This window comes from Phodopus roborovskii, unplaced genomic scaffold (assembly GCF_943737965.1).
Source record: "Phodopus roborovskii unplaced genomic scaffold, PHOROB, whole genome shotgun sequence".
NCBI classification, from domain to species: domain Eukaryota; kingdom Metazoa; phylum Chordata; class Mammalia; order Rodentia; family Cricetidae; genus Phodopus; species Phodopus roborovskii.
Window position 1 is genome coordinate 5,648,397 of NW_026126575.1, and position 12,883 is coordinate 5,661,279.

Below are 12,883 nucleotides of genomic sequence, written 5' to 3' on the forward strand. Positions count from 1 at the left end.
GAACACAACAAGGGACAACTAAGAGGAAGCTTATCTGAGATTGTAATATAAAAAAACAAAACAAAAACAGCAAAAGGTAGAAACTAGAAACTCAGAATATTATGTTACCCCCAAATGCTAGAGAAGCACTGAACATTCAGCTCTAGCTGGAGGTGGTGGCACATGCTGCCTGCACCCCAGCACTCAGGAAGCCGGGACAGGAAGGCCATCCTAAATTCAGGCCAGCCTGGGCTGCATAATGAGAACCTGTCTCAAACAACAGCAATGACTATCAAGAAGAAAGACAGAAAAGAAGGGAAAAAGGAATTAAGAAACAGTTCATCTCTAACTGCTGATGTCACCAGGCACCCTCAGTGTTATGTAATGTTACTTCTACCCAGTAATGCCACTTTACATCAACTTCTGTTTTCCAGGTAGAAACACACACGTGCGCGCACGCACACACACGCACGCGCACGCGCACACACACACACGCACCCACGCACACACACGCACGCACACGCACACGCACGCACGCACACACACACGCACACGCGCACACACACACACACTGTAAATATATGCACTAGGCAAGAGGTAGGGATGCAGTTTCAGTGGCAGAAAGCTCTTCTAGTATCTATGAAAGAATGTCTCCATAAGAAGAGAAGGAGGAGGAGGAGCAGGAAGGGGGAGAGGGAGGAAGGGAGGAAAAGGGAGGAGGATGAGGAAGAAGGAGAAGGAGAAGAAATGAAAAAGAAGAGAAGAGGAGGAGGAGAAAGAGGAGGCGAGGCAGTCTGTTAGGGCCAGGTAATTTCTATTTCCATTCTGACTGAAAAGCTATGTGCAAAAATTTGAAAACTCCCACATTGACTCCATGACAGTATGACCTCATTTAGTATTTAGCTTTGAAAAAGAAACTCTTTCATTTAAAACCAATATAGGTTTATAAAGGACTAGGAAGCCAACTGGGAGCCCAAGATTTTATAACTGTGAATTGTGTGGAGTGAAGCTTAGGCAAGTGTCTACTGGCTCTTGATAAGCTGCTCTCACTGCACCTATCTATCTGGCCAGGTCCTAATAATCCAGGTCTTAGGATCAAGCCATGTCCAGAAAGACAGCATGTTCTTAGTTCACAGGACCTTTCCAGGACAGACACAGGAATTCTCAGCCTTCCAGAGTGTGTAAACAGTCAGGGGGATAAAAACAAAACCATTTCAAAGTCAGTGCTCAGAGAGATCAATTCCAATTTCCAAGGTCTCTAGATAGCTTTACTAAAACAAGTGAAGTGTAAAAAGGAGCCAGTTCAAACAATGCAAATGTTCAGCTTCCCCCAACTAGTGATAAGTAACTGGAGAAAAGCAGGTCCTGGCTAAAACACTCTTGGGAACAGTCACATCTCAATGACTCAGCCTGGAGGAATTTTCAAAAGCAGAGGTAGGGCTAAACCATTGCCTGGGCAAGGGGGTGGCTTTCTCCTTAATGAAACTTTCAGAAGATTGTAGTCATCTTGGAACTCAGAGCTTCGGACTTCATCAGATGTGCATCTAAAGCTTCCTGACACATGATAGTGAAAACATACTTAACTTTCTGGTGTCTCGGTTTTCCTACCACACAATGGACCTAACCAAAGATACTCCACAGGATTATTAATGTTGTGTGTAACACAAATGATCTGGGCCATGGCTCATATCACAGCTCCAAAACTTGGGTGTTTTGTTATTATTTCTCCATCCCAGTCCAAATCACCTGGTCAACTACAGATGGGTACCTAGAGTGCCAGGTCAAGAAGTGTAAGACAGTCAATGGAATGCCGACTGGTGACTGCCTAGGAATGGATTAAGTCAAGCAAGTGTGATTTTCAATAGTGGCTTCATTGTTCATCATATTTAGGGAAAATCTGTACATTCGATCCTTAACCTTGAATTACTGGCAAGGGTATAGCTACCCAAAAGTCATATTTTTGTTGTTTAAAATGAATGAATGAATGAATGAATTTGAGATGTGGTCACATGTATCCCTGGCTGGCCTTGAACTTTCTGGGTAGCTGAGGATAACCTTAAGCCTCTGATCCTCCTGTGTCTATCTCCTGAGTGTTGAGCTCATAGGAAGGTGCCATAATAGCCAGTACATGCAGTATCACGATTGGAGCCCAGGGCTCTGTGCATGCTAGGCAGATATTTCACCTACTAAGCTACTTCCCAGACCCTCTAACTTTAATTTAAAGAGCTTGTTTGACATAGTTATTCCATGAATAACTTAATGTTCAATTTTATTATAGAAAACAGCACTCAGTCATCTCATAGAGTCGAGGGTGAATGCTTGATTTTCTCCAGTCTTCCATCAAACAGTTTAAATTTTGGGGGTGGGGTAGGGGAATGCATTGCTTTGTTACATGTTAAATCCTACTATGTAATTCCTTAGGCTAATGGCGGTATCCTGGGTTTATTTTATTTGCTTTGCTCTACCAAAATACTACTTTAGCATCACAGCTCTGGTACTACTTTGGCGGGGTTGTCATACACAGACCTGGGACCCCATGTAACTGAGAACAGTGGTGAATGTGGCCCAACACAAAAGCACAAATCTACTGAAAACATAAGGGAATCTCTCTCTCTCTCTCTCTCTCTCTCTCTCTCTCTCTCTCTCTCTCTCTCTGTGTGTGTGTGTGTGTGTGTGTGTGTGATTATTTTCATGAAGATTTATTTTTAGATTTTTACTAATGTGCATGTGTATGTTTATATGAATGTGTGCCAACTGTTTGCCAGTGACCATGAAGACTACAAGAGGGTGTTGGATCACCCAGAGCTGGAGTTACAGGAAGTTGTGAGCTGCTTGACTGGGTTCTGGGAACCAAGCTCAGGTTCTCTGGAAAAGCAGCAAGAGCTCTTAACTACAGAGCTATCTCTCCAGCCCCTCTGATATTTCTGTAATGCATTTGTATAATTCTTAAGTGTGAACTGTGTAGTTAGCAATGTCAGGACACACCTTCAAACAGTAGGCATTTGAGAGTCTAGAGTTTTGGTCATATTTGTGACTTTTTTAAAAGAGAAGTAAGATTTTCCGTTTGAATCCAAGAAAGCTATGGTCTCCAATGTTCTCTGCTTCTAAGATCTCAGAATTGTACCTTTCATTCTGAGTCTATTTGTCAGTATTTGTGGCATGGGTGAGGGGCTGATAGATATATAGAATTTGCCAACTGCTAAAGCAGCAATGATCTGCAAAGAGAAAAATGTGTTCATCTGGAGAAGTGGCACTCAGAAACTCTCTTTCCCAGAACGTCAAGTACAGAAAAGCCAAGTCAATGTCATACAACTTGAATAGCTGACTTGGAAAAATTTCCTCCAATGAGTTAAAAAAAGAATAGCTGAGAAATAATCAATGTTCCAAGGTCATACAATAGTGAAAACTTGGTAATCTGTGCAAGACAACCTTTCTCTTCTCAGAGAAAGAAAACAATTACCCAACCTCAAAGACTTTATTGACTTAAAAAGCAGCCCATCATTTGGTGATGTGTGAAGACAGTTTTGGTTATCACAATGTAGAGGATATGTGATAGATATGGGGGAGGTAGAGGCCACAGAAGCTGCTAAGCATTCTCCAATGCCCCCAAGGAAGAATTTCTCTGGTCCCAAGTGTCCAGTTGGGGAAAGTCTAGTTCACACTTATTTAAAATATATAGATTGCTCTACACACTACTGTCTTAGCTCCTAATCAGTGTGCTCATTTTCCCAGACAAAATTCTCACTAGAATTAATCTTAATTTGGAAAAAAAAAATTCCCAAACAGTAACCTATTCAAACGTGACATCCAAACCTCACGAGATGCTAAATGCTGCTGGGTTCTTACACGGCAGGGGTAGGGGGTGGGGTACTGTCATTGCTGAAACATCTAATTAAAAAGAATCAGGTAAGAACTATCTGGAATGCCCTGGGATGCTGAGGAATAGTCCCATCTGCACTATCACTGTTTTGTTTAGAAAGGTAATTACTCAAGCTAGAATTGCCATGTGAAATTCCTCTCACAGTAATGGACCCCCATCACATCAGTACACATTTATAATAGCCCTACCCCTGTGAGCCCTCTAGGTTGAGTAGCACTGTTTGCTGGCTTGCAAATTCATAATCTGATTAGAGAATCTACTTTCTGGATCTTTCTTCTACATTCAGCTTTTTCTTGCAAACCTTGTTGGGAGTTGACAAATACAGATGGCTTCCTAGGACTTCAGAAAGCTGTTTAACAGGAATGTCACCTCTCTGTAGAGGAGTTTCCAACAGCCCGTCCATCAGTCCACAGACTTTCAGAGGGAAGAACTCCTTTTTGCCAGACATTTCAATTTTAGCCCTCTTTTAAGGTACTGGGTGAGATAAAGTTTTGTTGGGCCATCCTGTCTTTGCCTGATGACTAGTACCATCCCCACTTCAATTGCTTGAGGCCAGGAAAGCCTCCACTCCCAGCAGTAACTACAGAAACTATCTCCAGACTTTGCTTAAAGGTTCATTGAGGGATAAAATCAGCCACACGTGAGAATCACGCATTTATCCTAAGGCTCCAAGTTCCCTGAACTGGCTTGATTTGAATAGATGTTGAGGGGGTAGGGGCAAACAGCCTTCCTGATAAATGAAAGTTATAGAGTCATGTGGATATCACTCCTGCAAAGTTAGGGACTAGGGTTAACAAGTCAGGGAGACTTGCTCTATACATAACATGCCTTGTACAGCACAAAATTCCTTGCAACACATTAAACAAGATTTCAGTTAAAGAGTCACAAGGTCTAGGGGACAGTGCTCCTCCCTGACATCAGCTGCCCACTGGCCCCCTAAGGGGCTCTTAGATAGGTCACATCTGACTCAAGGCAACCATGAAGAACGAGGGAACATGGCTTTATCAGTGTCCTGCATACAGAACTGCAGAAATAGGTAAGCTGGTGGGGGAGGGCTTTTGACTAAGCTCAAAGAAAACAAACAGCACACGGTTTTGGAAAATGTCTTTTGTTTTACAAGGAACTTATACTCTGGGTAGGGTGGCTGGAAGGGGCGGGGCTGTGTTATTTATTACATTTTGAGAGCAGGGGCTGTATTGGAAGAAAGCTGGGATTGATCTCCCCGGGGAAGGGAGACATAAAAGGTACGATTTTCAGATGCCCTGAGGTCCTTTTATTTCAGTTGCTCAGGGCAGGGGAATGGTGCAGGGAGGAAGAGAAAGCAGGAAAGGAAAAGTCAAGGAAGGCAGGCAAGACTGTACCCTGGGTGCGAGGGGCAACACCCCCTCTTTTTGTCACTATAGGGCCAAAGTGTGACTACAAACAGCTCCCTAAATTTATCCAAAAGTTTAATGCCTTGAAATAAATCTAGATCTATTCTTTACCCCCTCGCCAAGGAAAAGTCAATCTAAATATTTTTATTCAAATAAGTGTTTAAGAATAACATATTTTGTAAAAGTTCAAACATACAGAAAAATTGCATAATCCCCCTTACCACCTCATCTAGAGTCCCCCAGCCACCAATATTAACACCTCCCTCATCCATTCAGCCCCCCCAACTACTAATGTCGACTTTGTCCTTGCCTAGATATAGGCATGACCATTTTGTCTTTTCCTGATCAATTAAGATAGCAGTTTATTTCTGGATGACTGAGGGTTTTTTTTTTTTTTTTTTTTTTTTTTTTTTTTTAAGAAGTGGCTTAGGTGCAAAATCACTTGATTCGTGTTTTAGTGTTTAGATGATCTAAGAATGATCAGAAGACCGATTAAGAATTTCTTGATCACTCTCTGGATGGCATCTTAATTTAGGGTGTTACCCTAAAATGTGTGTGTGGAGGATTCTGTCTGGCCGCTGAGAATGTGAATTAACTGAGGGCCTTGGGAGACATTTGCACATGGAGGGGGAGGGGCTCTTCAGTTTGAGTCATGAGTGTGCATGGACCTGTCGAGGTTTCCTTAACACCACAGAGGACGGGGCTTGCAGAAGCAATAATAACAAAGGAGAAGGAGGAGATCAGCACTGCTTGGGACTCTCCCTATGTGTCTTTGAAATGGAGTCCTGCAAGGCTGATCTGCCCAATGTCACCTACTGGGATCAGTGAATATGACAAAGCTGTCTTCCAAGGTTTTTCCCTTCAAAGAGACAATGCTCCTTTGAAATTCCAGATTCTACCTGGTGCTTTCACTTTTCTCCTTCTCCCGAAAGTCGTCAACCAGGGCTTGCCCTTTCACCCCTCAGCACACGTAAACATCTTTCTCCTTAAGTGAATGTACAACCACTATGAACTTGAATGCTCACACACAGAAGAGGAGAGTTTGTTTCAACAGCTGCTTTTGAAAAGCTGGAGTTAGTACTCCCAGGACAGCTGGTTCTGACCGGCTCTCTTTACATTTGCCCTGCTTTTCTCTAATGCCCAGCTGTGGCCCACTGACATTTTGTAAAACAAAAGCACAAACCACAAGAAGGGAGAGAGAATGCTAATTATCGGGATATACTATGTAGGGGCCTCTCAGTGCTGACACAGGAGTTTCCTCCAAGTTTATTTTTATAAATTTGATTTTTGGCTGGTTTATGTAATGTATTGTCAAATATACACAGTTGCCGGGTTGTCCATCCAGTTTGGTAGCCACCAGCTACATGAAGCCATTTAAAATTTAGGGAGATATGGTTAGTAGATTTATAAGCCAATACCTTTAAAAATGAGGTTTTCTGTCCGTTATTTACATTGTAGTGTTTAGGATTTATTTTGGGGTGGTAAGGGGGTAGAATGGTGGTCCTGGTCCCAGCTAGTACATGCTTTGACACTGAGTTGTATATACTCTAACTGCTTTTTAACCTTTTGAGAAAACGTGACACAAGGTGTGGCTAAGCTGTCTAGGCTGACCTTCAATTTAGCCAAGGTCTTGAACTGGGATTCTCCTGCCTCAAACTTTCTCATTGTTGAGATTACAGGCCTGTACTATCAGGTCTAATACATGTGACTAGTATTGACAACATGTTATTAATCACTTCCATACTGGAAACCAGCAACACAGAATATCTTCCTCACTGCTGTCAGATTGTGGATCAAGGCATAACTTCTTCCACAAAGGAGCAATGGGATGCTGATCTGGACAGGGATGATGGACTCTGGACTAAGTCCATGTGAGCTATCTTCCTTACTACCACCTGTACTTTATACACTTCTGGAAAGGGAAAAAGTGCTTTTCAAACTGTTCACAACAATTCCACTACAAGAGAGCAGTAAAAAGCAGGGAAGACAGTGCTCAATCCACAGGCTCCAGACCTTTTTATTGGCCTCTGTTTAATAACAAAGGGGATATGTGCCCTTAGATCACAACTTCTCCAGAAGGAGCCTCTGAGTTCCAGAAAGGAGAAGCAGAAAGCCAGGTCCTCTACTGATCCTGGGTCTCAGACTGATTGGACACATTTGGGTTCTAATGCGGGCAGATTCTAGGCCATGACTTAACAAAACAAAAACAAAACAACAACTGTTTCTGTTTCCACAGTGTTGGGTGTCTATTTAAAAATGATTGGAGAACTTCACATCTAATAGGATTGCTAATTTTATTTATTGAGCGAATATGGTCGGCAACAGTGAAGGTGTGGCTTATAGCAGCAGTTTGTCCTTTTATTTTAACTGGTGGAACTGCCGGCCAAAGACAGAAACGGGTCAGGGTCTTTGATTACAGGAGTTTCTCTATTTCCTGCTAAAATTTTCCTTTGTCCTTCGTACAGCCCAACTCTGATTCGTCCCTTGCTGTATCTGTTGTATGTGTAACAGGACCCAACCCACAGCAGGCACCCTGAAATGATTTGCTGGAAAATGGATGGCTTTTATTTGGAAGGGAACAAGGTGACACCTTTACTCCTTCACATTCTTCCCCAAGACAAACCTTCTGGAAAAGCCTTTGCTTTGTCCAGGATCCCCTCCCAGCCAATTACTCTTGGATGCAGCCCCTACACCCCCCTCCAACATTCCAGTGTTTTCATTCCTCCCCTCAATGGCCAGACAACTCCTGAGTCAGGAGGACACAGCTCCCCCCACACCCCCCATGAGATTACACTCTCCCATCTCCAAAACAAGTGGTCAGAAGGTGTAATGAAACAGCTGTCCAAAGACATGTTGAAAGACATAAAAACATTGTTTACAGTCTGTTGAGTTTTCTCTTCAATAAGTAGATAAAGACAAGCACTCTGATGGCACACCAGAAAGGGGTGCTTTATAGATAGTCTTAATTTATATTGAACTTAGTGAAAATGTGATTCCGTATGTCATGGTCTTTTGAATAAAAATAAAAAAAAAGAAAGAAACACAAAGAAAACAACAACAACAAAAGCAAAACAATAACTATCCAGCTCAGGTTGAGCAAGAGGACCTAGTGAGATATTTCATTTTTTAAAAGTGCTAGTAATATGCTTAAGACATGTGATCATTTAGTAAAATTATCACTTAAATATTTATATTTAATTACATTTTTTCAAAGATGAAATTTTACATGATTGCCCTATTCTGGCCAAAAATGTATCTTGATCATGAAAGAAAGGGCTATTCTGCCAATGCCAACCTTAAGACAGTTTATATGACATTTCTGGGACTTCTGGTTATGGGAATTTGCCAATAGCAGCAATAATTTAGGATTTTCTGTTGTTGGACTTAAATGTCAGAGTCAGCTTAGCATTGTTCAGGGTGGATGATATTTGAATTTTAGAAATTTCTTAACAAAAGTCTCATGATTCACTGAACATATGAACTGTTTATGTCTCTGAAAATATGACTAATGGAGTTGGCACATGCCATGAGAGGTCTTGTGACGAAAGCAGATTATAGCAACATGCAATGTGGTATAACGGGACAGGAAAAAGGCTGGCACCAACACAAACATGCTCAATAAGGTTAGCTATGGTTATCATCATCTACTTTGCAATGATATTTTTATCACCTCTTTATCAACCTCTAACTCATACAAGGGTGGCCCCCCAGTTTGGATCTTTTGTGTGTAAGTACTTCTATAAACAGTGGGATGAAATGAAGGATGGAATGAGGCATTATCACCTGGAAATATGTTTTTGCAAAGGGAAGGCTGTCTTGGAACTTCCACCTTCATTTTTATAATATTTATTTTTCTTTAATAATAAATCCTTTCTGAGGCATATTGAAGGTGAACAAATAAAAGGTGACAAGTGGAGGTGTTCTGCCGTTGTCTGGGCAGAGACCCAGGTGTATTCCTATGTGAACACAGTAGTGGTTTGTCTCAGCATCTTCTCTTCTAATCCCCTTTGTCTGTCTTCTGGGTATGTTTTATCATTATCTTCAAATTCAGTAAGCAGAGCTTTTTTTGATTTCATAGTTGAAACTCAGTAAATCAAGACAACATCATTAGAAAAGAAAAAGCTACCCAACACAATGTTAAGCCTCACAAATTTTTGTTTATAGAACTCAGTTCTGGTTCAGAATTCTTTTAAAGTAACCTTTCAAAATGCACACGTTAGCCTAGCCAATAACATGAAGTTTAATACATGGCTACTCAGCATTGGGGGAAGGTGATAGAGAGATTTTACAATATTAAAATATATATGTATATTTTAATCAAAAGAAACATACATTCACTTCTAATTCACATAGCCTATTTGCCTTCATAGCCGGCTCACACACACTAGTTTTTAAACATTGCTTATGAAATTAAATAACATGGAAAAATAAATATGCTTTATTATATAAAGACATGTAAATCTGTACCACTCGAAATACTCAGAAATATGTAAATGTGACTGCTTAAAACTGTTTTCAGAAAATATGGTTGTGATATTTATAATCTTTTTTTCTGTGATATAATGAGGTTGTAAAACACTGATATCAAACATTTTCTCTTTCTACCTATAGAAACTGCACAGTGTGATATGAAATGAGGTAGACACAAATACTTTAGTTTACCAGGCTGAAACAAAGCCTAGCTCCCTTGAGAGCTCATAAGCTCTCATTATTCAGGTCCATAAGCACAGGTCTCAACAGCTCAGAGAATACGTCCCCAAGTTGTCATGAAAACACTCAACCAAGCACTTTCTGTAGAGAACTGCTATCTACAAGATGGCCAGTGAACAGAAACACAGGGCAATGCAAAGAGGAAGGCCACCAAACCACCCTGGCTATGCAGCAGTGACAGTGACAGGACCTTCCTCCTCCAGATGGATTGGCTCAGTCTAGAATGTTCCTGATCTGAAAGGCATTTCTTGCTTCACCTTGACAATATAGAGTTCTCTTTCCAATTTGTCCCATTTGCCACGGGACATAGGGGTATTTATTACCCACTGTGCTTTTAGGATGGGCTCAATAGTCCAATAGAGCCTAAGAACACTGCTTCACAAAGCAAAGGTCCAGGGACATTATTTTTAAAAGACCAGAAAAGAAAATTTTGTAGGATGTTTTTCTCAATCATGATTTTTTTTTCTTTTCTTTTCTTGTTTTTTTTTTGAGACCTCTGGCTGGTGCCAAACTATAGTTGATTCTCCTGACTCAGTTTCCTGAATGCTGGGTCACAGGTGTGAGTCACTGCATACAGGGTTATAACTGTGAGTTACAGACCTACAGTGACATGAGCCAGAAATAACCCTCTCTAAAAGGGTTGTTTGAATATTAGATTAAAAGATGTTTCACCGTGGAGACTCTGGGAGCTGTGACAACAGCGATTTGGGGTTTCTTTCTCTAATAGTATTCCTTTGTAGGCAGTGTTGATGTAAGCTGTCTCTCCTTGACTTTGGCTATGTCACATAGCAGTAGTTGCTTTGGGATATGACAGTGTGTATGTGTGGGAGTTCCTGGGAGCAAAAGCAACCTGCTGGAGAAGTCATGGACACCCTGGTCTCTAGTCTGGTTAAGCCACTTTCTATTGGAAGCAAGACGTTAGCACCTCAAAATGCACTTTTCTCTTTCTACACTTGTTAACTTCACTGCAGTTACAATGGGAAAGCACCATAAAAAAGATTTTATGGCTAGAAACAGGAGTCATTGAGGTATGCTGAAATGTAACCATAAGGCATCATACCAAAGCATCCATGCAAATAAACATAAAATAATCAACATCCTGTATGATTGCTCCCCCACATTTACATAAAATTAATATATTTCAATTGTCTATCTACTTAAACAAAATGCTTTTGATTTAGTTCTTTAAAAAAAAAATCACAGTTTAAAAGTCTTGCAAAAGTGGCCTTTCTCTTAAGACAGTAGAAGAATTGAAATCTGAAAGTCAAACTAACAATCACTTTATGAGATCACACAGGCAGTATAAAGCTAGCTTTAAAATCTGTGTATCCTAGAGTTCAGAACTTGTACTCTTCTTTCTTCCTCTCTGATAGCTTAGAAAACTGTATGTAGCCCCAAGAAGAATAACAATATTAAATATGCCCCATATTTTCAATTAAAACAATCAGCAGCTTATAGTTAAGTTAAGCTATTAAATTATCAATAGGGATATACTGAGAGACTGTACCAGAAAGAGAAACTAGCACATATATGTATGTACACACACACACACATACACACACACAGACACATCCCCAGCTATATTTCATAATTCATTATGAATATATTTTTCCATCTTCCTAAAATACTTATTTTAGAAAAGTATGGGGTGATGTAAGGGTTAAAGTCTGGAGAAGGAAAACAGATTTCTTTCCTTCATCAAACAATAAGACCATGCCATGAGGAAGTTCTCACAGAGGCCTAACTGGTGACTTTAGAACTAGTGACACTCTACTTTTGAGAGTGTGAATGGACCTGAGAGAATTAGCTCTGGTGTTGTCTGTACACAGAGTGAGCTTGCCCTGGGCTTGAGAAGGAACGTTTCATGGATGGTAGTATATAGCAGTGACAGAGAAATTGGAGTTTTCAAAGGACATCCTGTCTGTCCTAACGTCACCTCAACCCTTCTTCAAAGTGTTCATTTGGAAAATGTGCCAGTGCTGAGACAAAAATGTCCTTAGAGAACCATAGATGTGACATTGTAACTTTTGCTCAATGCTGTAATAAAATTCATGGCCTAGCTAAAGACCACAATCAGAGCTCATGTTTCTACTGCTAGTTCTCTGCTGCATGCAAAAGCTTTACAACTGGATCACAGAACCAACCCTGCAGACACAGCCACTGATGCAGAAAACCTTGACTTTGAGAAGTATCACTGAGTGTCAATCATGCTACTTCAGTTAATTTGCTCTTCACCTGGCCCCAGGAATGAGTAAGACCTTCCAAGACAAGACTGAATAAAAAGGGGCTCCTGGAAATGACTTTATATAATACTAATTTCAGCTTCATTACAATTAATGTAGGAATATTTACTGTACTTAGATACATCAGACCTACTGGTTCCATAATTTTTGTCACAGCTTAGGCAAGGTATTGTATTGACACAGTTAATCCATCTGCTTGCTAAGAGTGGCTCCAGATGTTTGTATAGTATTTACAGTGGCAAACTTGTCTTACCATGTCAGCTGCCAGCTAAGGAAAACTAGGAGCAAAGTAAAAGCTGGTTTCAGATGGACTTCCTGTTTGGGGGCAGGGAAGAGATTCTAGATGCCTCAGAAGGTCATTGATTACACTGCCGGTCACCTATATTTCCAAAATGGCTAGTCCATTCTTGGGTATAGACTTTATGTTGATTGTGCTAAGGTATATCCAAGCCTCACAGAAGCAAGTGATATTAGTTGAAGAAAAAAAAAAAAAATGCATTGGTCTCAGCAAACAGGCACCTTGCTCCATTAGCCAGAGCTACCACAACTTAGAAAGCGAAGATTGGCTACTTTTGAGCGATTTCTCTAAATGGTTATCCATGCACAGCTCTTCTAGGCAAAGGGAGCTACTTTTTGGCACCATTCCTGCATGAGGTATTTGGATTCTATAAAGTCACCTTCGCAGTGTCATACAGTGT

General features: G+C 40.7%; 1 protein-coding gene across 2 annotated transcripts in view; it reads right to left on the reverse strand.

Annotated features, from left to right (window-relative positions):
* Adamts9 (ADAM metallopeptidase with thrombospondin type 1 motif 9) overlaps positions 1-12,883 on the reverse strand; it is a 157,054-nt gene that overhangs the window by 59,853 nt on the left and 84,318 nt on the right. The window lies entirely within an intron of this gene.